General features: G+C 37.1%; 1 long non-coding RNA gene across 3 annotated transcripts in view; it reads right to left on the reverse strand.

Moving 5' to 3' along the window:
* Positions 1–22255, reverse strand: part of LOC131514573 (uncharacterized) — a 159490-nt gene that overhangs the window by 131068 nt on the left and 6167 nt on the right. The window lies entirely within an intron of this gene.

Below are 22255 nucleotides of genomic sequence, written 5' to 3' on the forward strand. Positions count from 1 at the left end.
TAGAGATATTTACTCACCCTCTCTGTGCTTCAGTTTACATCTATAATATGGGGTAAAAATAGCAATTTTATTACCTGGTTGATACGAGTTTTAAATAAGTTAATACCTATGAAGCACTTAGAACAGAGTTTGGCCTAAATAGTCAGTAAATTTTGGCAGCAGCTGCTACTACTACTGACACTACTATTACCATTTTGTAATTATTAATATTACTGAGAATATAAGCAGATTTTTTTCTTTTTTTATGTTTATTTTTGAGAGACAGAAAGACAGAGCATGAGTGGGGCAGGGCAGAGACAGAGAGACACAGAATCCGAAGCAGGCTCCAGGCTCTGAGCTGTCAGCACAGAGCCCGACGCGGGGCTGGAACTCGGGAATGGTGAGATCATGACCCGAGCCGAAGTTGGATGCTTAACCGACTGAGCCACCCAAGTGCCCCAAAGTAAGCAGACTCAGACAACATTATTTTCCTCTGAGTTTTCAGGATCCTGCTCCTTTTTTGTATCACTTAATTCTTTCTTGGTTCCTATGTTTTTTTTTCCCATGTACCCACTCATGAATTAAAAAAATCTTCCTAGAGAGTATGGTTAGGATGTGTGGATTACCCACAGTTTCTGCACAAATCCCTCTTGGACTGCTCAGGCAAGTGTCCAGGAAACTGGGGACTCCCTAGGAAACCAAATTTATTTCCGCTCTCAGGTTGGAAGCAAAAGTATAGGTTGGTATGTACTGCTCTTTGCCTGGTCTCCATTTCCTCTGAAGCAATGAACAAATGTCAGTTGTCCTTATGGATGTGAGACCAGATTTTAAGCCTCCAGAACAGAAGCTCCAAACTCATGATCCTGAGCTCACATTTATATATCAGAAGTAATTGCTTGTCCTACATAGTGCTTCTGTTGTTGTTGCTATTGTTTGTTTTGTTTTATAAAATTTAGGTCAAAATTAAAAATTGAGAGACCTTTCAAAGACTGGAACACAAGACCTGATATCATAAAACTCATAAAATAAAATAGAGAAGAAACTCATCATATTGATCTTGGCAATGAGTTTTTGAACATAACACCAAAAGCACAAACAGAAACAAAAAGTAACAAATGGAACTGTATCAAATTCAGGAGATTCTGCACAGCAAAAGAAACAACCAACAAAATAGAAACCTACAGAATGGCAGAACATTTTTATGTAAACCATATAATGAATACAAGGTTAAAAGCCAAAATATATAAAGAACTCAGCCCATTTAATAACAACAACAGCAAAAACAAACCAATGTGATTCAAAAAGGGTGGGGGGAGCGGGAAGCTAAATAGATATTTTCTCAAAGAGAACAGCAAAATGGCCAACAGGCACATGAAAAGAGGCTCAGTATGGCTAACCATCAGAGAAATGCAAATCAAAATTACAATAACACCTCACACCCATTAGAATAGCTATTATCATGAAGACAAGAGACAACAAAAGGTGTTGGCAAGGATGTGGTAAAAAGAAACTTTTACACAGTGTTGATGGGAATATAAATTGGTTCAACCACTGTAAAAAATAATATAGAGGGCCCTCAAAAATGTTCAAATAAATCTATTATAGGATCCAGCAATTCCACATCTGGGTGTATACCCAAAGGAAATGAAAATAGGATTTTGATGAGATATAAGCATTCCCATATTTATAACAGCATTATTCACAATCGCTAATATATGGAAACAACCCAAATGCCCACCAATGAATAAACCAGTTGAAAGGATGTGGTATGAAATCACAGTGGAATACTATTCAGCCATGAGAAAGGAGGATATCCTTCCATTTGCAACAACATGAATAAACCTGAAGTACATTATGCTACGTGAGATAAGTTAGAGAAAGACAACTACTACATTATCTCACATGTGGAATTTTTAAAAAAATTTTGTTAATGTTTATTTGTTTTTGAGAGAAAGAGAGACAGAGTGTCAGCAGGGGCAGGGAGGGGGCAGAATGAGAGGGAGAGACACAGAATTAGAAGTAGGCCCCAAGCTCCATGCTGTCAGCACAGAGTCGAACATGGGGTTCATACTCATGAATCATGAGATCATGACCTGAGCCGAAGAGATACACTTACCCAAATGAGCCACCTAGGTGCCCCTATATGTGGACTTTTTAAAACTTAAACCTGTAGGGGCACCTTGCTGGCTCAGTCAGTAGAGTATGTGACTTTTGATCCCTGGGGTGGTGAGATCAAGACCTATGTTGGGCTTAGAGATTACAAAAAAAAAAAAAAATTAACTAAAGGGTCACCTGGGTGGTTCAGTCGGTTAAGCATCTGACTCTTGGTTTCAGCTCAGGTCATGATCTAGTGGTTGGTGAGACTGAGCCCTGAGTCACACTTTGTGTTGACAACATAGAACCTGCTTGGGATTCTGTCTCCCTCTCTCTGCGCCTCCTCCGCTCACTTTCTCTATCTCTGTCTCTCAAAAATAAATAAGCATTAAAAAAATAATTTAAAAAATAAATATAAAAACTAAAACCTAAACCTATTTAAAAAATAAAAGAGAGTAAAATGGTAGTTACCGGAGAATGGGGCAGGGGATGATGTTTAAGGGTACAAACTTGTAAGGAGTAGTAAATAAGCCACAGAGATTTAATATACTGTGTAACGAATTTAGACAATAATATTGTACTTCAATAATGTTATGTGATCAGCAATCATATTAAATATATGAATGATCAACATAACACCTCGTATACCTTAAATTTATACAATGTCACATGTCAAAATTATATAATAAATATTTTAATAAATTTAAAAAAAGGGAAGATCTTCCATTAAAATCCACATTTTAGGTTTCTCTTGAATAGATCAAGCAACAAAAGAAAAAAACTTGTGTAGAGCTGAGAAGCAGCAGCCCCCTTCCAGAAAGCATGTGCTCTCCAATTTGTCCCAATACCTTCACTGCTCATGCGCTCTCCTACCCACCATAAGGTCAGATGGTGCTTCTGTATATATCTGTGGCTCTGCTCTTTCATTTTTCTAGTATGAATGTATTTCCTGTACTCAATCTATCTGCACCTATACCCACATCCTCTGCCTTCATTAATGCAAAAATGGATAAAATGCCAGGCTTCTACCTACAGTCAGTCCTCTAAGTGTATTCGGAATCCCATTATCTTTTTGTATACTTAAAGGTTCTACACTCTTCTACAGTTTTTTCCTCTCAACTGGCTTACCCTTATCAATATTTAAACAGGCAAGAATATCTTCGCTCTTTAAAATACTACATTGTGGGGGTGCTGGGGTGGCTCAGTTGGTTGAGTGTCGGACTTCCACTCAGGCCATGATCTCATGGCTCATGAATTTGAGCCCTGCATGGGGCTGTCTGCTGTCAGCACAGGGCATGCTTTGGATCCTCTGTCCCCTTCTCTCTCTGTCCTTCCCCAGCTCAATCTCTCTCTCTCTCTCTTCCTCTCTCTCTCTTTCAATATACATAAACTTTAAAAAAAATAATAATGAATAAATAAAATACTCCATTTTTCATATCCCACATCAAACTACTGCCTCATTTCTCTTTCACAACAAACTTCCAACTGCTTGATACAGGAGTTGTCTCTCCTCCTGTCTTCTCATTCCCTTTTCAAAGCCATTTCAGTCGGGCTTTTATCCCTTCTACTCCACTGAAGCTATTCTTGTCAAAGTCACTGATAACTTCCATCTTGCTAAAACTAAAAATCAACTCTTTGTTGTTACCTTAATGAGACATCTCATCAGCATTTGACAAGTTGTTCGATACTCTTTGTTTAAATACTTTCTTCTGTTGGTTTCCATGACACCACACTTGCATTTTTCCCTCCCATCTCTTTGACCCTTTTCAAGCTTTTTTGAAGGATTCTCCTCATCTTATCTGCATTCTACTGCTTTATTTCCCATTCATATTTAATTCCCTGCATCCCATTTCTCATATCTCTTTTCTTCTGACCATCCTCATTCCATCAGCTTTAAATATTCCTTTACTACGTGACAATTCTCAGAATTCTCTAGCTTCAAACATTACCCTGAACATTGCACTCATAAGGCCCAGATCAAGTCAACGTCTCTACTTGATTACAGATTAGGCTTTCATGCATACATGTCTGCATCCGAACTCTTGAATTTCTTCAGACCTGCTCCTGCTTCAGCTTTCCTCATCTCAGTAAAGGGAAACACAATTGTCCACTTGCTCATTCTTGACCCTTCATGCCTGATATATAATCTCTCAACAAGTTGGCTGACACTGCTATCAAAGTATTTGTCTGACTCTGACCACATCTCACTGTAAATTATCCCTAAACACTACATCATTTTTCACTTAGACTACATCAATAGTTACTTAACAAGTCTCCCTGTTTCTACTCGTGTCTATCTAGTCAGTTCTTCACCAGAGTGACCTTTATAAATGTTAAACCATGTCATGTTATGTTCCTTGCTTAAAACCATCAGATGGTTTCCTATCACTAGCTTGACCACCTCCTCTCAGTTTGTCTAAGGTTTTCCCAGATTTAACATGACAGTTTTTTTTAAGTTTATTTATTGAGAGAGAGAGAGAGTGAGAGCACATAAGTAGGAGAGGGGATAGACAGAGAGGGAGAGAGAGAATGCCAAGCAAGCTCCATGCTGTCAGCACAGAGCCTGATGCAGGGCTTGAACCCATGAACCACGAGATCATGACCTGAGCCAAAATTAAGAGCCAGATGGTTAACCGACTGAGCCACCCAGGTGCCCCAGATTTAACATGATAATCTTATGTCCCAGGAGCTTCTTCAGTCTTGGGCAAACTGAAATAGTAGGTCATCCTGCCATTCTTTTGCCCATTATCTTCTATCACTCTTTGCCTTGTTCACTCTACTGTAGCCACAGTGGCTTTCTGCTGTTACTTAATGCATATCAACCCTGTTTCTGCCATAAGTGTTGAATAATTCAAAGAATCTAATAAAAAGTAGAAAATCAAAAAACAATTATTATGGTGACACGTTTTAAGAAAATAGTACACATATATTTCTTTGTGGCAAATGAGAATTATTTCTGTGCATTTAATATAGAGACCTCTACTTTGTTAATTTGTACAAGAAGTCTGGTCCCAGTAGCATTTGAGTTTTCAGCTCCTGCTCTAAGCCATGCTAAGAAGCTCAGGACATGAAGACTTGCTGCATTGGATAGATTAACTTCAGGACAATAGGAAGCCTAGACCGTGCCTGGATTTCAGCTACTGAGCAGTTAATGCAAGCTGTTAATTGGCCAACAGGGATACTTAGAAAGAGAACTAACTTTTCCGGTAGAAAACATGGGTCCTAGTCTTGGCTTTGCTACAGTCTAATTACATGGTGTTCAATGAGTTACATTCTCAGGTATTGGATTTTTGTTTTTGTTTTTGTTTATTTGGTCAGTTGGTTGGTTGTTGTTTAATCTGAAAAAGCAAATTAGATCACAAAGTTGTCTCTCAGATTCCAGCTCTACAATTTTTAAATGACTGATTCTCTTTTGCTTTTCCCCTTGAGCTATGCATTCATATTTTCCAGATACAACAATAATAAGTGTACAATCTATTTGGAACTGATCTATTATGGATGCCACAAATCATAGAAAAATAATGCTGGCTACATAGTGCCTCTCTTACCAAGCCTAAGCAGCATTTTTTTTTTGCATGATTTTAAAAGAGATATTCAGTGAGATGTAGACTGGTTAAAATTATTTATGTCATCAAGCTTTTAACATTTCCTTGGGGCTCTCTTCCCTTGTCACTGTTGAGCAAATTTTTGGATGGTAGGATAAAGTTTCTTTTGCTCAATTTCCTCCTATCTTTTGATTATTCCCTTTTAGATCAGACAGCATTCTCCTTCCCATCTTGGTGCTTACAGTTTTTAAAGATTTTGTAGTAATGTGCCATGCCCTAGTAGCTTTCGAAACTAATTTCAAACCCCTGGAGCTTCATGGAAATTCTGGTGCTTACATTTTTCCAGAGAAGTAGAATGCAAATCACGTTATTAATATTTCAAACCTAGCTTCATGATACCATATTTAAAATTCTATTTTTGTTTTAAATAGAATAAACTCCCTCACATATTCCATTTCTAAATGGCAAAAATACTAAGGAAACTGAAAAGTCATATCTCCTGCTGTGTCAGTTTCACTACTGAATAGAAAGAAATTGTCACCTAGCTAGTTAATAGTTTGATGCTTCAGAAACCCTACCCCAACTTACATTTTTCTTTTTGTTTTTATTTCACATTATTCATACTCTCCTAATGTTCCCTTAACTATAAACTGTCCTTATTTTTATGCTCCCTGAAATATAATTTCCCTTGCTATTTAATGCTAATACATTCCTCTCTCCCCTCTAGGTACTTAGCTCTCCATTTTCTTGGGTATTTCATTACATTTTACCCATTTTATAATTCCGCCCATTCATTTGTATGCGATTCACTTTTTCCTCTCCTTCCTGTGAAGAATAAATGATAATTGTCTGCCATCAGCAAACTTTATGAATTTAACTTGCATGTTTTGTTTTTCAGGAAGACACTTAATAATTCTCAGTATTAATGTAGCATCTTTCATTTTATAACTCACTGTGTTCTTAAAATCATAATTTTATATAATTATAAAATTATATAAGAGTAAATTACTCTTGGGACACCTGCGTGGCTCAGTCGGTTAAGCATCCAACTCTTGATTTTGGCTGAGGTCAAAGTCTCACGGTTCCTGAATTCGAGCCCCTCATTGGGCTCTGTGCTGACAGTGCAGACCCTGCTTGGGATTCTCCCTCTCTCTTTCTCTGCCCCTCCCTGTCTCTCTCTCTCTCTCTATGTCTCTCAAAATAAATAAAAGTAAACTTTTTTACTTTTAAAAAGTAAACTTTAAAAAAAAGTAAACTACTCTCTTTCCTTGGAATGGTTAATCTGGTTATGGCATGGCCCACCTACAAGCATTTCACCTTTTGGGCATCCTTTGTTGTTGGTGGATGGCAGGGATCTTCAAATAGATTTAAGTTTCACTCAGCCCCCTTTATGATCACAGGTGGTTTTGAGTGTATCTGTAATGTGATAAAACTTAATGAATGTTAGTTTCCCATCTATTCTGAACAGATAATGAGATACATTCTATTTCCCAGAACTAACAGGTTTTGGTAGAATTATAAAAAAGTATGTGCACTTAATAGGTCATAGGATAAATTTCTCATCCTGTGCCACTGTGTGTGATAATCAGTGATGTTCATTCTGTCTGTGTGCAGTATTGTGAGTGAGGGAAGAAACAGGCACACAATTGATTAAAATCCAGTGGGAGAGTTGGTTCTAAAGGTATGAGTGGAGCACGGTGAAATTACCAGAGATGAAGTCATAAATTCCACCTTGGAAATTCAATATTTACAAAAGAAGCTAAGATTTGAGCATTGTAGTTTGTGTTCCAGAGAGGAAGAATAGCATGAGTAAAATCAGTTCTGAACAAGTGAGGCAAAAGGGATGAGTAAAGTCAAGGAAGCAAGTTAGTAGCAAGAAAATGAAAGTCTCTGAAGTTGGTGCAAGTGAACAAAAATATTTTAATTACACATATACTGTCAGAACCAAGGAAAATCTAAACATCTAGGACACAAAAGATGTAGCAACTAGAGAACTTAAGGACCTCTGTTATGTATATCTTAACTATTTTCCCATATATTTCTTATTTTCTAATTTATTGACAACACAGGCCCTCATCACCCCAATTCCAAATTACCACTTGAATAATCTAATTAACTCAGTTGAGAGAAGTGACCCTCTCTTTAATTCCTTCAGCTATTGGAGGTCCTTACAATGATGCCATACTATCTTCTTTAAAGAGGGCTTGGGTGGTAGTATCTTCATAGGCTTGGGGACAGACTAGACTGATACACTCCTTAGAAGGAGACCGGTGGCTGATGAGACTGGAAATTTACATTTGGGTGAAAACATGAAAGACTGTTATTCCAGTCACCTGATATATAAATAATTTGGATAGAGCACTTTAAGAACATCTTGGTTTTTTCACATGGTATTTGGGGTCTCAGCTGAGAAGACTCAGTGTCTGAAGATTACTCGGTGGCTGATGGCTGTAATCATCTAAAGTCACATGACTGGTGGTTGGTGCTAGCTGTGGCCTGGGACCTCAGCTTGAACTGCAAGTCACAACACTACATATAGCCTCTCCATTTGGCTGTCTGAACTTCCTTAATTGCTATTTTGATGGAAAAAAAGGTTTAAAGAAAAATGAAAACTTGAGAAAATGTTTACAACATTCAACATATAGGAAAGGAAAAGAGTTATGCATAATTTTTAAAGTTTGTAAACTTTAAATTAAAAATAGTAAGAAAGTGAAAAACACCAGATAGAAATTAAAGTGCATTAAGAAAAGAAACTACAAAAACCTATGAAGTGCATGAAAAAGTACACAACTTGCATGCCATGTAAAGAAATGCAAGTGATATTAAAAAATAAGATAGTTTTATCTTTACCTATCAGACTGGCAAAGATGAAAATTTGGAAGATACCTCTAATCAAGAGTGTGTGGGAAAGGAAATTCAGATTACTTTTAGTGAGAGGACAAACTTACATAAATTTTCTGTAAATTGCATTACAATTTTAACTGTGCATAATCTTTAGCACGGCATTTTAAATCTAGAAACGTATCCTCAGGAAATTCTCAAGCAAGTACAAACATGCATATAAAAGGTCATTCAAAATAGTATGGTTTATAATACTGAAAAATTACAAATAGCCTACCCTTCTAAAAGTTTAAGAAATTGTTTAGGTGGAGTAGAAAATTATACATGCAGCTTTTAAGATAATTGTGTAGATTTATATTAATTGACATAATAGTATGTTCAAAATATGATAATGATCAAGATGGAAAACCAGTTTACAAAACATCATGAGCTAATGTTTGTTAACTTGTTTACTAAAAAATGTGCATGTATGTTTAAATGAATAAAAAATCAAAAGGCAGGAGAAAGAAGACTTAACTAAGAAATGCATATTTGAGAAAATGACTTTAGTAATTTATTGAACAAATATTGAGTGCATGTTTTGCTACAGGTATTTTTCTGAATACCTGAAATAACGGCAAAGAAGAAAGCAGACAGAACCACAACTTGAAAGCAGAGTGTGGCTGTATCCAGGCAGCTTTGTGCCCTCTCCAACCCCTTAGGAATGCTGAGAATTACTAGACATCTTTTTTAGTTCTTTTTCTAAATTACTTAATTAATTTGTTTTTATTTTAATTGAAATATAATTAACATACACTGGTTTATTAGTTTCAGATGTACAATATAGGAATCAACAATTCCAATTCCATACATTACCCAGAGCTTATCACAGCAAGTGCACTCCTTAAACCCTTTCATCTATTTCACGCATCCCCCCACCAACCTCCAACCAACAATTCTCCATACTTGAGTCTTTTTGGTTTCTCTCTCTTTTTCTTTGTTTTGTATCTTAAATTCCATGTATGAGCAAGATCATATGGTATATGTCTTATTCTGACTGACTTATATCACTTACATAATACCCTTTAGATCCATCCATGTTGTTGCAAATGGCAAGATTTCATTCCTTTTTATGGCTAATTTCAATGCATATATATACAACACCTTCTTTATCCATTCATTCATCCATCCATGAACACTTGGGTTGCTCCCATAATTTGACTATTGTAAATAATGCTGCAATAAACATAAGGGTGCATGTATCTTTTCAAATTAGTATTTTTTGTATTCTTTGAGTCAATACCCAATAGGGGAAATATTGGATCATACAATAATTTAATTTTTAATTTTTTGAAAACCTCCCTACTGTTTTCCACAGTGGCTATCCCAGTTTGCATTCCCACCAACAGTGCACAAGGATTCCTTTCTCTCCACATCCCTGCCAAAACTTGTGGATTTTTGTGTTTTTGATTTTAGTCATTCTGTCAGATGTGAGGTAACATCTCATTGTGGTTTTGATTTTCATTCCTCTGATAATAAGTGATGTTGAGCATCTTTTTATTTGCCTATTGGCCTCTGAAATGTCTGTTCATATCTTCTGCCCACTTTTAAATTGGGTTATTTTGGTTATGGTGCTGAGTTGTATAAATTCTTTATATATTTTTGATAAAACCTTTTATCAGATATGTCATTTGCAAATACCATCTCCCATTCAGTAGGGTTTTTGTTGTTGTTGTTCTGTTGATTGTTTCCTTTGCTGTGCAGAAGGTTTTAACTTGGATACAGTCCCAATAGTTTATTTTTGCTTTTGTTTCCCTTGCCTCAGGAGATATATCCAGAAAAATGTTGCAATGACTGATGTCGGAGACATCACTGCCTCTGTGCTCCTTTATGATGGTTATGGTTTCAGGTCTCACACTTTGGTTTCTAATGCATTTCAGTTAACCTTTGTGTCCAGTGTAAGAAAGTGGTTCAGTTTCATTCCTTTGCATGTAGCTCCACAGTTTTCCCAGCACCATTTGTTGAAGAAACTTTTTTCCCCATCGCATATTCTTGCTTCCTTTGTCAAAGATTGATTGGCCATATAATTGTGGATTTATTTCTGTGCTAGTACCATACTGTTTTGATTACTACAACTTTGTAGTAAATCTTGAAATCCAGGATTGTAATATCTCCAGCTTTGTTCTTTCTCATGATTTCTTTGGTTATTCAGGGTCATTTGTGGTTCCATACAAATTTTAGGATTATTTGTTCTAATTCTATGAAAACCACTGTTGGTATTATTTTTATTTTATTTTATTTTACTTTATTTTATTTTATTTTATTTTAGACAGAGAGAGAGACAGAGCATGAGCAGGGGAAGGGCAGATAGAGATAGAAACACAGAATCTGAAGAAAGCTCCAGGTTCTGAGTTGTCAGCAGAGCCTGAAGTGGGGCTCAAACTCATGAACTGTGACATCATGACCTGAGCCAAAGTTGGCAGTGTAACCGACTGAGCCACCCAGGCATCCCTGCTGGTATTTTGATAGGGATTACATTGAATCTGTAGATTGCTTTGGGTAATATCAGACATTTTTTTTAATTTATTTTTTTTTTTTTTTGAGACAGAGACAGAGCATGAATGGGGGAGGGTCAGAGAGAGGGAGACACAGAAACTGAAACAGGCTCCGGGCTCTGAGCGGTCAGCACAGAGCCTGACGCGGGGCTCGAACTCACGGACTGCGAGATCATGACCTGAGCCGAAGTCGGCTGCTTAACTGACTGAGCCACCCAGGCACCCCCTAATATCGGACATTTTAACAATATTTGTTCTCCCAACCCATGAGCATGAAATGTCTTTCCATTCGTTTGTGCCATCTTCAATTTCTTTCATCAGTGTTTTATACTTTTTGGAGCATGGGTCTTCAACTCTTTGGTTAAGTTTATTTGTAGGTATTTTATTATTTTTGCTGTAATTGGAAACAGGACTGTTTTCTTAATTTCTCTTTCTGCTACTTCATTGTTACTGTATAGAAGTGCGATGGAGGGGCACCTGGGTGGCTCAGTCTGTCAAGCAGCCAACTTCGGCTCAGGTCATGATCTCACAGCTCCTGAAATGGAGCCCCTAGTCAGGCTCTGTGCTGACAGCTCGGAGCCTGAAGCTTGCTTCGGATTCTGTGTCTCCTTCTCTCTCTGTTCTTCTCCTGCTTGTGCAATTTCTCACAAAAATAAATAAAGACTAAAAAAAAATTAATAAAAAAAAAAAAGAAGGGCAATGGATTTCTGTATATTGATTTTGTGACCGGCATCCTTACTCAATTTAATTCATTCATTAATTCTAGTAGTTTTTCAGTGGAGTCTTTAGGGTTTTCAATATATAGTATTATGTCATCTGCAAATAGTGAAAGCTTTACTTCTTCTTTACCAATTTGGATACATTTTATTTCCTTTTTAATTTTGTTTAATGTTTACTTATTTCTGAGAGAGAGACAGAGCACATATAGGAGAGGGGCAGAGAGAGAGGGCGAGAGAGACACAGAATCAGAAGCAGGCCCCAGGCTCCAAGCTGTCAGCACAGAACCCTATGCGGGGCTTGAACTCCTGAACCACAAGATCATGACCTGAGCTGTAGCTGGATGCTTAACTGACTGAGCCAGATACCCCTGGATGCCTTTTATTTCTTTTGTTGTCTGAGAGCTGTGGCTAGGACTTCTAGTACTATGTTGAATGAAAGTTGTAAGAGCAGACATCCTTGTCTTGTTCCTGATCTTAGGGTAAAAGTTCTGTTTTTCACCATTGAATATGATGTTAGATGTGGGTTTTTATTATTCAACCTTTATTATGTTAACGTAAGTTCCCCCTGAACCTACTTAGTTGAGGGTTTTTATCATGATGGATGTTGTACTTTGTCAAATGCTTTTTTGTGCATCTATTGAAATGATTATATGGTTTTTATCCTTTCTTCTGTTGATGTGATGTATCACGTTGATTGATTTGTGACCAAATCCCAGGAATAAATCTTATTTGATTGTGGTGAATTATTTTTTAAATGTAATGTTGGATTCATTTTGCCCGATATTTTGTTGAGGATTTTTGCATCTATGTTCATCAGAGATAGTGGCCTGTAGTTCTCTTTTTTGTCATGTCTTTATCTGGTTTGGGTATCATGCTGGCCTCATAGAATGAATTTGGAAGCTTTCCTCCCTCTTCTACTTTTTGGAATAGTTGGAGGAGGATAGGTACTTTTTTAAGTTTATTTATTTATTTTTAGAGAGAGAGAGAGAGAGAGAGAGAGAGAGAAAGAGAAAGAGAGAGAGGGCATGAGCAGGGTAGGGGCAAAGAGAGAGGGAGACATACAATCCCAAACAGACTCCACACTCAGCGTGAAGTACAATGCAGGGCTCAATCTCACAACCATGAGATCATGACCTGAGCTGAAATCAAGAGTCTGACCTTTAACTGACTGAGCCACTCAAGTGCCTCTGAGGAGAATAGGTATTAAGTCTTTAAATGTTTGGTAGAATTCACCTGTGAGGCCATCCTGGACTTTTGTTTGTTGAGAGTTTTTTAATGATTCAATTTCATTGCAGGATATCAGTCTGTTCAAATCTTCTATTTCTTCTTGATTCAGTTTTTGGAGGTTATAATTTTCTAGGAATTTATCAATTTCTTTTTGGTTGTCCGTTTTGTTGGGATAGAGTTTTTCATAATATTCTCTCATAATCCTTTGTATTTCTGTGGTGTCAGCTGTTATTTCTCCTGTTTCATTTCTCATTTTGTTTCTTTGAGCCTTTTCTCTTTTTTTCTTTGATGACCTTGATAATGTTTTATCAATTTTGTAGAACTTTTCAAGGAACAAGCTCCTGGTTCTTGATCTGTTCAATTAGATTTTTGTTTGTTTGATTGATTTTAGTTTCTATCTCATTTCTTTCTGCTCTAATCTTTATTATTTATTTCCTACTGTTGGTTTGGGGTTTAGTTTGTTCTTCTGTTTCTAGCTCCTAAAGGAGGATTGGGATTAGGATTAGGATTAGGATTAGGTGGTTTATTTTAGATTTTCTCGCTTCTTGAGGTAGACCTATATTGCCATAAACTTCCCTCTTAGAACTGCTTTTGCTGCATCCCAAAGATTTGGGACTACTGTGTTTTCATTTTAATTTGTATTTTTTGGTTTGTATGGAAGGTAAAAATTATATTCCATGTATTTTTTAATTTCCTCTTTGATTTCTTGGTTATCTCTTTCACTGTTTAGTAATATGTTCTTTAACTTCCATGTATTTGTGTCCCCTCCACATTTTTTTTCTTATGGTTGACTTCTAGTTTTATAGCATTCTGGTCAGAAGAGGTGCATGGTATGACTTCAATCTTTTTGAATTTGTTGAGATTTTTTTTGTGACCTAATATGTGGTCTATTCTGGAGAATGTTCCATGTGCACCTAAAAAGAATGTGCATTCTGCTGTTTTAGGACAGAATGTTCTGAATATATCTGTTATATCCATGTGGTCCAATGTGTCATTCAAAACTACTGTTTCCTTGTTGATTTTCTGTTTGTATGACCTGCCATTGATATCAGTGGGGTGTTAACATCCCCCACTATTTTATAGTTACTATACATTACTTCCTTAATGTTTGTTATTAGCCGCTTTATGTATTTAGGTGCTTCATGTTGTAGGCATAAATATTTAAAATTATTATATTTTCTTGTTAGATTGATCCCTTTATGATTATTTAGTGTTATTCTTTGTCTCTTCTTACAGTCTTTGTTTTAATCCATTTTGTCCAATACAAGTATTACTACACCGGCTTACTGCACATGTCTTTAGATCTTCAATGAGTCTTTTAGAGGCAGCATATAGATGGGTCTTATTTTTTTATCCATTCTGTCACTCTATGTCTTTTGGTTGGAGCATTTAATCTACTGACATTCAAAGTAATTATTCATAAGTGTGTACTTATTGCCATTTTGTTACATGGTTTATGATTATTTTTGTAGTTCTTCTCTGTTCCTTTATTCTCTTGTTCTGTACTCTCATGGCTTGTTGGTTTTCTTTAGTGATATACTTGGATTCCTTTCTTTGTATTTTTCGTATTTCTATTATCAGATTTTGATTTGTGGTTACCATTAGGTTGATGTAACATCTTATGCATATAGCACTCTAAATTTTTTAATAATTTTTTAAGTTTATTTATTTATTTTGAGAGAGAGAGAGAGAGAGAGAGTGCATGCACAAACAAGGGAAGAGCAGAAAGAGAGAGAGAGGGAGAGATAATCCCCAAAACAAAAAAAAAAGTAGTGGCCTTATGAAAAAGAGGTCCTGCAGTGCCCTGCAATGTAATGCCCGTTGGCCAGAACCACTTCTGATGTCTCCTATGTGTGTTGCATGCTTTCTGTTGTGCTGGTTGTGCTGCATTTGCTTGCAGTCTAGTCATGTAATGACTTTTTTTTGTCTGTTGTGAGCAGGGTTTGGTCCCTGTATTATTAGTGGGCCAGTCTGGGGCTACCTTGGACTTGAGTTTAGTCAGATTAGGTGTTTGCCAGAGCTGCAGTCGTACCAAATTCCAGGGCATTCTCCTGAGTTGTCCCTTGAGAATCTTTCCCTGCTGAGAGGGGCCTACAGTCACACCAGATGTCTGCCACCACCACTGCTGGGGCCACAGTCATACTGGTGTATGTGGTTATCTTCCTCTCTCCCTGAGGCAGAAGTCACTTTGGAGTGGTACTAGACTTTCTCAGGGCTGCTTGCACAATGTCAGGCTTGTGGTGCTGCTTTGATGGACTCTTGCCAAGAGTATGTTGGAGGGAGCTCGTCCACAGGAGAACATGGTGGCAGGGTATTCTGCAGGAAGCTGGGGAGAGAGTGCTTGTGCTGAGCTGGTTCTGGCAGATGTCCGTGTATCCAGGCTGGGGGGAAGGAGAAGGAAATGTTGCCCACCAGCTGTTTTGTTCTTGGTGACATCTCCCAAAGATCCCTGCCCTTCCAACACATGCTCTGATATTAGTAAATATATCTTCCTGTATACCCCAAGTGTTTTTCAAACTTCCTCTTCTACGCTATATCTCAGCAGGACTGTTCATTGTACTGTCCCTTTAAAGGAAGAAACTCAATTTTTATCATCTCTGGCTTTCTCAGAGCCATGCTCACTGATTTTTAAGGTTCTAAGTGTTAAGCCTCACTGATTGTAAGAACTTGTGACATTAGGCCACTCTGGTTTTCAAAGCCAAATATTATAGGGATTTGTCTTCCCCAGTGTGGGTACCTGCTGCGTGTAGAGTCTGCTCCCCTCTCCTCTCTGTACCCACAGCATCCCTCCTTCCTGGAGATAGTCTAGCATGTCAGTTTGCCTTCTGACTGCATCTTTACCCTTCCTACCCATTTCAACGTGGCCTCTTCTTGACATTTTGCTGTGAAGAATCTGTCCTGTCAGTCTTCAGGTTGTTTCCTGGGTATTTACACCAAAGTGGGTGTTATCTAGTTGTATCCATGGGACAAGGTGATCTTAGGATCTTCCTACTCTGCCATCTTCCCTGGAAGTCTGAGGTCATGATTTTTAGCTCTTTGATGGGAATTCAGAGAATGGGCAGAGGAGGAAATGAGGAGTGCTTTAGGAATGGCAGGTAAGTCAATTTACATACTGAACTACAGACAATGTGTTGACTACAAAACTAACAGTTCCTTGGATTCAAAGGAGTTTTTCTTACGGTTTTAAGAAGAGAGGCATATTAAAAAAGCTGGGGTTTGTGTTGGCAGAGGATGGAAAAAGGATTTTGTGAAGGAATGTTGGTAACTGTGTGTGCTCTGTAAAATAAATTTTAATAAATGCAAGTAAATAAAGATTTGTACTCTTTCCAAATTATGTCAGGTTCTCATGCCTGGTTTATGAGAAATAGAATATACCAGTACCAGGGAGTAAACTGAGGAACTTCAACCTGAGTGAAGAGTCAGAAGACTCCTCACTGAGATTATGACATCTAAACTCAAATTTAAAGCTGAGTATCCAGAAGAAGGCAGAAATCTCAGGGGAAAGGATCAATTTAAGAGGCCCGAGAAAAAGTCTGCAAAGTACCTTAAATCAAGAAAAATAAATGTAGTCTTCTGAGGAATTCAGATATGTATCAATGAGTTTATTAGAAGGAAACTATGGTTTAGGAAGTGGTCAGGACATGATATACACATTAAGACATGCATTTTAACATAGCGTATGGATTAGATTTGAGGCTGTCCTGAGAAAAGGACCTAGTACTTGGCTTTCTTAAAAAAAAAAAAAAAAAAAAAAAAAGCTTAGAACTACATGGAATTTTTCTACCTTGCATACTGTATAAGGACTAGATAAAAAGATATTGTTTATGGATAGTAAGACTCAATATTGTTCAAATATCAATTCTTCTCAACTTAATCTATAGATTAAATGCAATCTCAACCAAGATCCCAGAAAGATATTTTGTAGATATAGACAAACTGATTCCAAAGTTCATATAGAAAGGCAAAGACGTGGAGTAGCTAACACAATAATAAAGAAGCAGAAAAAAATCATAGAACTCACACTTCTCTATTTCAAAATTACCATATACTACCACAATCAAGACATTATCGTATTAGCTAAAGAATAGACACATAAATCAATAGAATAGAATAGAGAGACAAAAAATAGACTTACAAACACAGTAAACTGATTTTCAACAAAGGTGCAAGGGCAATTCAATGGAGAAAACACAACCTTTTCAACAAATAGTGTTGGAACATTTAGACATCCATATGCAAAATGGTGAACACAGACACAGGCCTTTCACCTTTCACAAAGTTAACTCAAAATAGATCATAGATCTAAATGTAAATGCAAAATTATAACTTCATGAAGAAAATGAGAAGAAATCTATGTGACCTTGTGTTTGGTGATGAGTTTTGAGACACAACATTAAGTGCATGATCCATGAAAAAAAATTGATAAATTAGACTTTAATAAAATTAAAAAAATTCTGGGCATCAAAGCATATAAACAACAAAGTGAAATGGCAACCCATGGTTAAAATGGTAAGTTTTATGTTATGTGTATTCTACCACAATTAAAAATAATTTTAAATTTAAAAACTTCTATGAAAGACATTGCTATAAGAATAAAAAGACAAGCCATAGACTCAGAGAAAATATTTGCAAAACATATTTCTGATAAAGGACTTGCATCCAAAATCTACAGAGGATTCTTAAAACTCAACAATAAGAAAATCAACAACCTAATTTTTAAAAGAGCAAAAGAAATGGATAGGCACCTCACCAAAGAATATATACAGACGGCAAATAAGCATATGAATAGACTCTCAATGGCATGTCACTAAGATGATGCAAATCAAAACAATGAGATTGCATTACATATTTTTATAAAGGCTAAAATTCAAAATACTTGAAATACCAATGACTGGCAAAGATGTGGAGCAACAGGAATTCTTATTCATTGCTTGTGGGAACACAAAACCCAATAGCCACTTTGGAAGACAGTTTGGAGGGTTCTTACAAAACTTACCAGAATCTTATCACATCGTCCTGCAATCCCTATCCTAGGATATTAACCCAACTGACTTGGAAACTAAATCTTCACGGAAACTACAAAAACTCCAAACTAATTTGCAGACAGAAACCCTGCCTGGGCCATTAGTAGAAGGAATTATCCTCCACAATACAGAACCAAAGCCTTTATCTTGCACACAGATAAGACCCAAATTCACAGTTATCCATAAGGCACAGAGACCTTGAATAAGAAACTAGCATATAGGTCCCAAACTGGTTGACCCAACCGGGTCCTGCTAACAATGAAACGGCAACATGTAAAATCCAAGAAATGTCCAGGCCTTTTAGAGATGAAACTCCCAATGGAGACAAGCTTAGGAAAAGCCATAAATGGAGAACTCATACTTTATACTAAGGAAATAAAGATCAAACAGACCAGAAAGAGATTTTTAAAATATGTTTAAAATATTCATAGAGATCAAGGAAGCAAGAGAATCCATGAAGAACAAAGATCATTTTATGAGGAAAAAAAAACCACAGATGTATTTGAAAAGGAACCAAATGGAGATTCTGGAAATAAAAATGGTCAATGAAATTTTAAAAACTTTAATAGATAAGTTAAAGAGCAGGCCTACTAAGAGACCAAACCAAATCAGTTGAGAACTGAAAATGTCTGCTCTATTACTCCAGCAAAAAAGATGACTGCTTGAATAGGACAGTGGCAGTGAGAGTAGAAATAAGTGGAGAAATTTAAGAACTTTGAAAGTAGAATCAACAAGATTTGGTAATGAAGACTCCAGCCTCCCAATATATTCCTTCCTGACTTAGAAGAGAAGCATCGTGGCTGTGGTTTGAGCTGATGTGGTAGCTTCTTCTTAATGCCTGGCCTGTGGTAAGCACTCACTGGTGCTGTTGTTCATTGTGTTGTTGTTTTCATTTTATGATTATCACCATTAAAGTTGATAGGAAAAGCTGAAAGGTAAAGAAGGAGGTGTTGAACCTCCTGCTAAGGAACATGTTATTGCTTTCCCACTGTCCAAATATTTTATAGGAAAGCTTGGTGTTAGAGCTGCTCTGCTTCAATCACATTGCAAAAAAAAAAAAAAAAAAAATGAGTGGAATATGAAATAAACCAGATAGCTCAAAAACATATATCATTGTATGTAACCATGCACAACATGATTAAGAAAGCAACGCAAATCAGCACTGGAAAGATGGAATTATTAAGTCAGTGACACTGGCACAGCAGTGACAAAGAGCAATGACACACTATTATCACTTCACCATGCTGACACAATTTTAAAATTTAAAAAGCACATGGGAAAAATTGTAACAAAATTAAAAAGATGCAGTTTCAAAGATTTCTTTTAAAAATATGCAGAGAGGCACCCGGGTGGCTCAGTCAGTTAGGTGTTTGACTCTTGATTTTGGCTCATGTCAAGACCCTACGGTGTTGGGATCAAGCCCCAAGAGGGGCTCCACACTGAGTATGGAGTCTGCTTGGGATTCTCTCTCTTTCCCTCTGCCCCTCTTGTCTGGCACTTACTCTTTCTCTCTCTTGGTCTCTAAAATACATTTTTTTAATTAAAAAATTTTAAATATGCAGATGTGGGTTTTCTGGAAAAATTTCTCATCAAAGTAAGAAATAACTTTTATGGGAATATGCAATCCTCAACAATGTGCAGTAAAAATAAGCACACTCTTACATTGTTGGAAGAATAATAATACATATAGCTTTAAAACCCTGTCAGCATGTTTTAAGAGGCCTAAGAACATTTATGCTTTTTAGTGTAATAATTAAAATCCCAAGAATTTACTCTAAGAAAACTGTAGAAATAGAGAAATATATGCATTGCAATGTTGTTTATAATAGCAAAAACACTGGACACAATCTAAGTAGTTAATCAAAAAGGAGGGGTTGTAATACATGGCATGGTTATTTTAGATTATTACATGGCCATAAAAATCTATTGATAAGCATTTTTTAATAACTAATGTGCTGATTATTCTCCATTTGCTCCCCATTCTGCCAGATCCATTCTCTCCCATTCTCTTCCTTAATCTGTCCTCTGAGAAAATGACTAGTACAAACTGCATCATATAGATTCTTTGTCACTTCCGTTTCCACGGAGCTCCAGAAAAACACAATGTCTTTCCTTCACCCTTGGAACCCAACAGCATACTGTTGCTGCTAGCCTCTGATGCCCACCATCCCTTGTCCTTAATCCTAACCACACTTCTCTATAGAGCCCCTTCATGAAAGTCCCTTCGTTAAAACCTGAGTAAGTTTCCTATCCAGAGATGAGATATATGTGAACTCTTACATCATAAAACTGCATAGTCTGTATGATCTAATGTGAAAATACATAGAAACACTTGTAAAGAAACACACAAATGTGGAGACAAGCTTCTTCTGAGAAGTATAAGACACATTTCTTTCATTTGTTTTCTACTCCCCAAATTTTTTACAATAAATAATGTATAATTTATTAAATGCAATTATTATTAAATTACATATAATTCTTTTATGATAGAGTAACAACTCTAAAAATTAGATGAGCATATTTTAAATATACCTCTTCTTTTTAAAAGTGAATGAAGTTGGCTTTTTTTGACCTTCAATAGATTTTCAAGAGGTCACTGTTCTTTTAAGAACAGTGAAGGATTCCAAGTCCTGTTGTCCATATCAAAATAAATATTTTTGCCAGAAATCGTTCTTACTTTTCACTTTTGACTGAGGCCTTTTTATTCTTAAAAGGGTAAGATGTGGCATCTAATTTTGTCTCTGCTTCTTTGGGGAGAGGAACTTTAGTATATTGCTACTAAAGACATTTTCATCACATCTAACCCAGCAAGCTTCCCTGTATTCTTCACCTTCTTGGTGTTTAGAGAGCTCAATTAATGTAATTCTGCTAACTTTGTTGTTGCTGTTGCTGTTGTTACTCACGTCCTTGCTAGGAAGATGGGGTGAAGTTTCTGACTGGAAGCGTAAGAAGAATAACTACATATCCTCTATCCTCCTGTGTCTCTCAAAGCCAGTCCCCTGCAGAGACCATGCATCTTCCTTCACTCTTTCATGCTGGAAGTGGTACAGCAGTCAGCTCCGGTGAGTGTGGTGAAATGAGATCTACCCCAAGTCCAGTGCTTTCTGTAAATGGATGAGGTTGCCCAAATCCTTGGATCCTGGTGGCAGGCCCATTTGGCTAATGGACCTAGAGCCACAATCTGCACCCTGACCTCTAGCAGTGACAAAGGCGATATCTTGCCTGACATATTTACTCATTTGTTTCGTTCCTCCAATCATTTAGTAATTACGTGGGAAAGAGAGACGTTATTTGTTGCTGGCCTCCTCAGAAACTGCAAGACATACTTTTGTTTTACAATTATAAGTATATACATACCACTTTGACTTGACAATAAAGCCTTCTGGTTGGTTTGAGTTTTGCTATATGTTGTTGTAACTTGGATGCCAAAGGGCTTCACACCATTCTTAATTTTTTTTTAATGTTTATTTCCGAGGGAGAGAGAGAGAGAGAGCAAGTAGGGGAGGGGCAGAGAGAGAGGGAGATACAGAATCCAAAGCAGGCCCCAGGCTCTGAGCTGTCAGCACAGAGCCCAACTCAGGCTCAAACACAAACCATAAGAATATGACCTGAGCTAAATTCGGACGCTTAACTGACTGCGCCACACAGGGGCCCCAGGCCTCACACCATTCTTAAACAGTCCATTCTTAAACAGTCCATTCTTAAACAGTCCATTCTTAGAGTAAACAGTAATTTCTTAGAGAATCCAGAAGGTCAAACAGCAGAAACTAAAAATAAAAATAAAAAATAGAGTTTAGATCCTTTGGGGAGCTGGTAACTCCCATACATCAAGAGTAGGAATGCAGGGGCACCTGGGTGGCTCAGTCAGTTAAGCGTCTGACTTCTGCTCAGGTCATGATTTCACAGTTCCTGGGTTTAAGCCCTGCGTCTGGCTCTGTGCTGACAGCTCAGAGCCTGGAGCCTGTTTCGGATTCTGTGTCTCCCTCTCGCTCTGCCCCTCCCCTGTTCACGCTCTGTCGCTGTCTCAAGAATAAATAAACGTTAAAAAAAATTTTTTTTTTCTTAAAAAAATTTTTTTTAACGTTTATTTTTGGGACAGAGAGAGACAGAGCATGAATGGGGGAGGGGCAGAGATAAATTTTTTTTTTTTCTTAAAAATATTTTTTAACATTTATTTATTTTTGGGACAGAGAGAGAGAGAGAGAGAGAGAGCATGAATGGGGGAGGGGCAGAGAGAGAGGGAGACACAGAATCGGAAGCAGGCTCCAAGCTCCGAACCATCAGCCCAGGGC

Source organism: Neofelis nebulosa, chromosome 6 (genome assembly GCF_028018385.1).
Source record: "Neofelis nebulosa isolate mNeoNeb1 chromosome 6, mNeoNeb1.pri, whole genome shotgun sequence".
Taxonomy (NCBI): domain Eukaryota; kingdom Metazoa; phylum Chordata; class Mammalia; order Carnivora; family Felidae; genus Neofelis; species Neofelis nebulosa.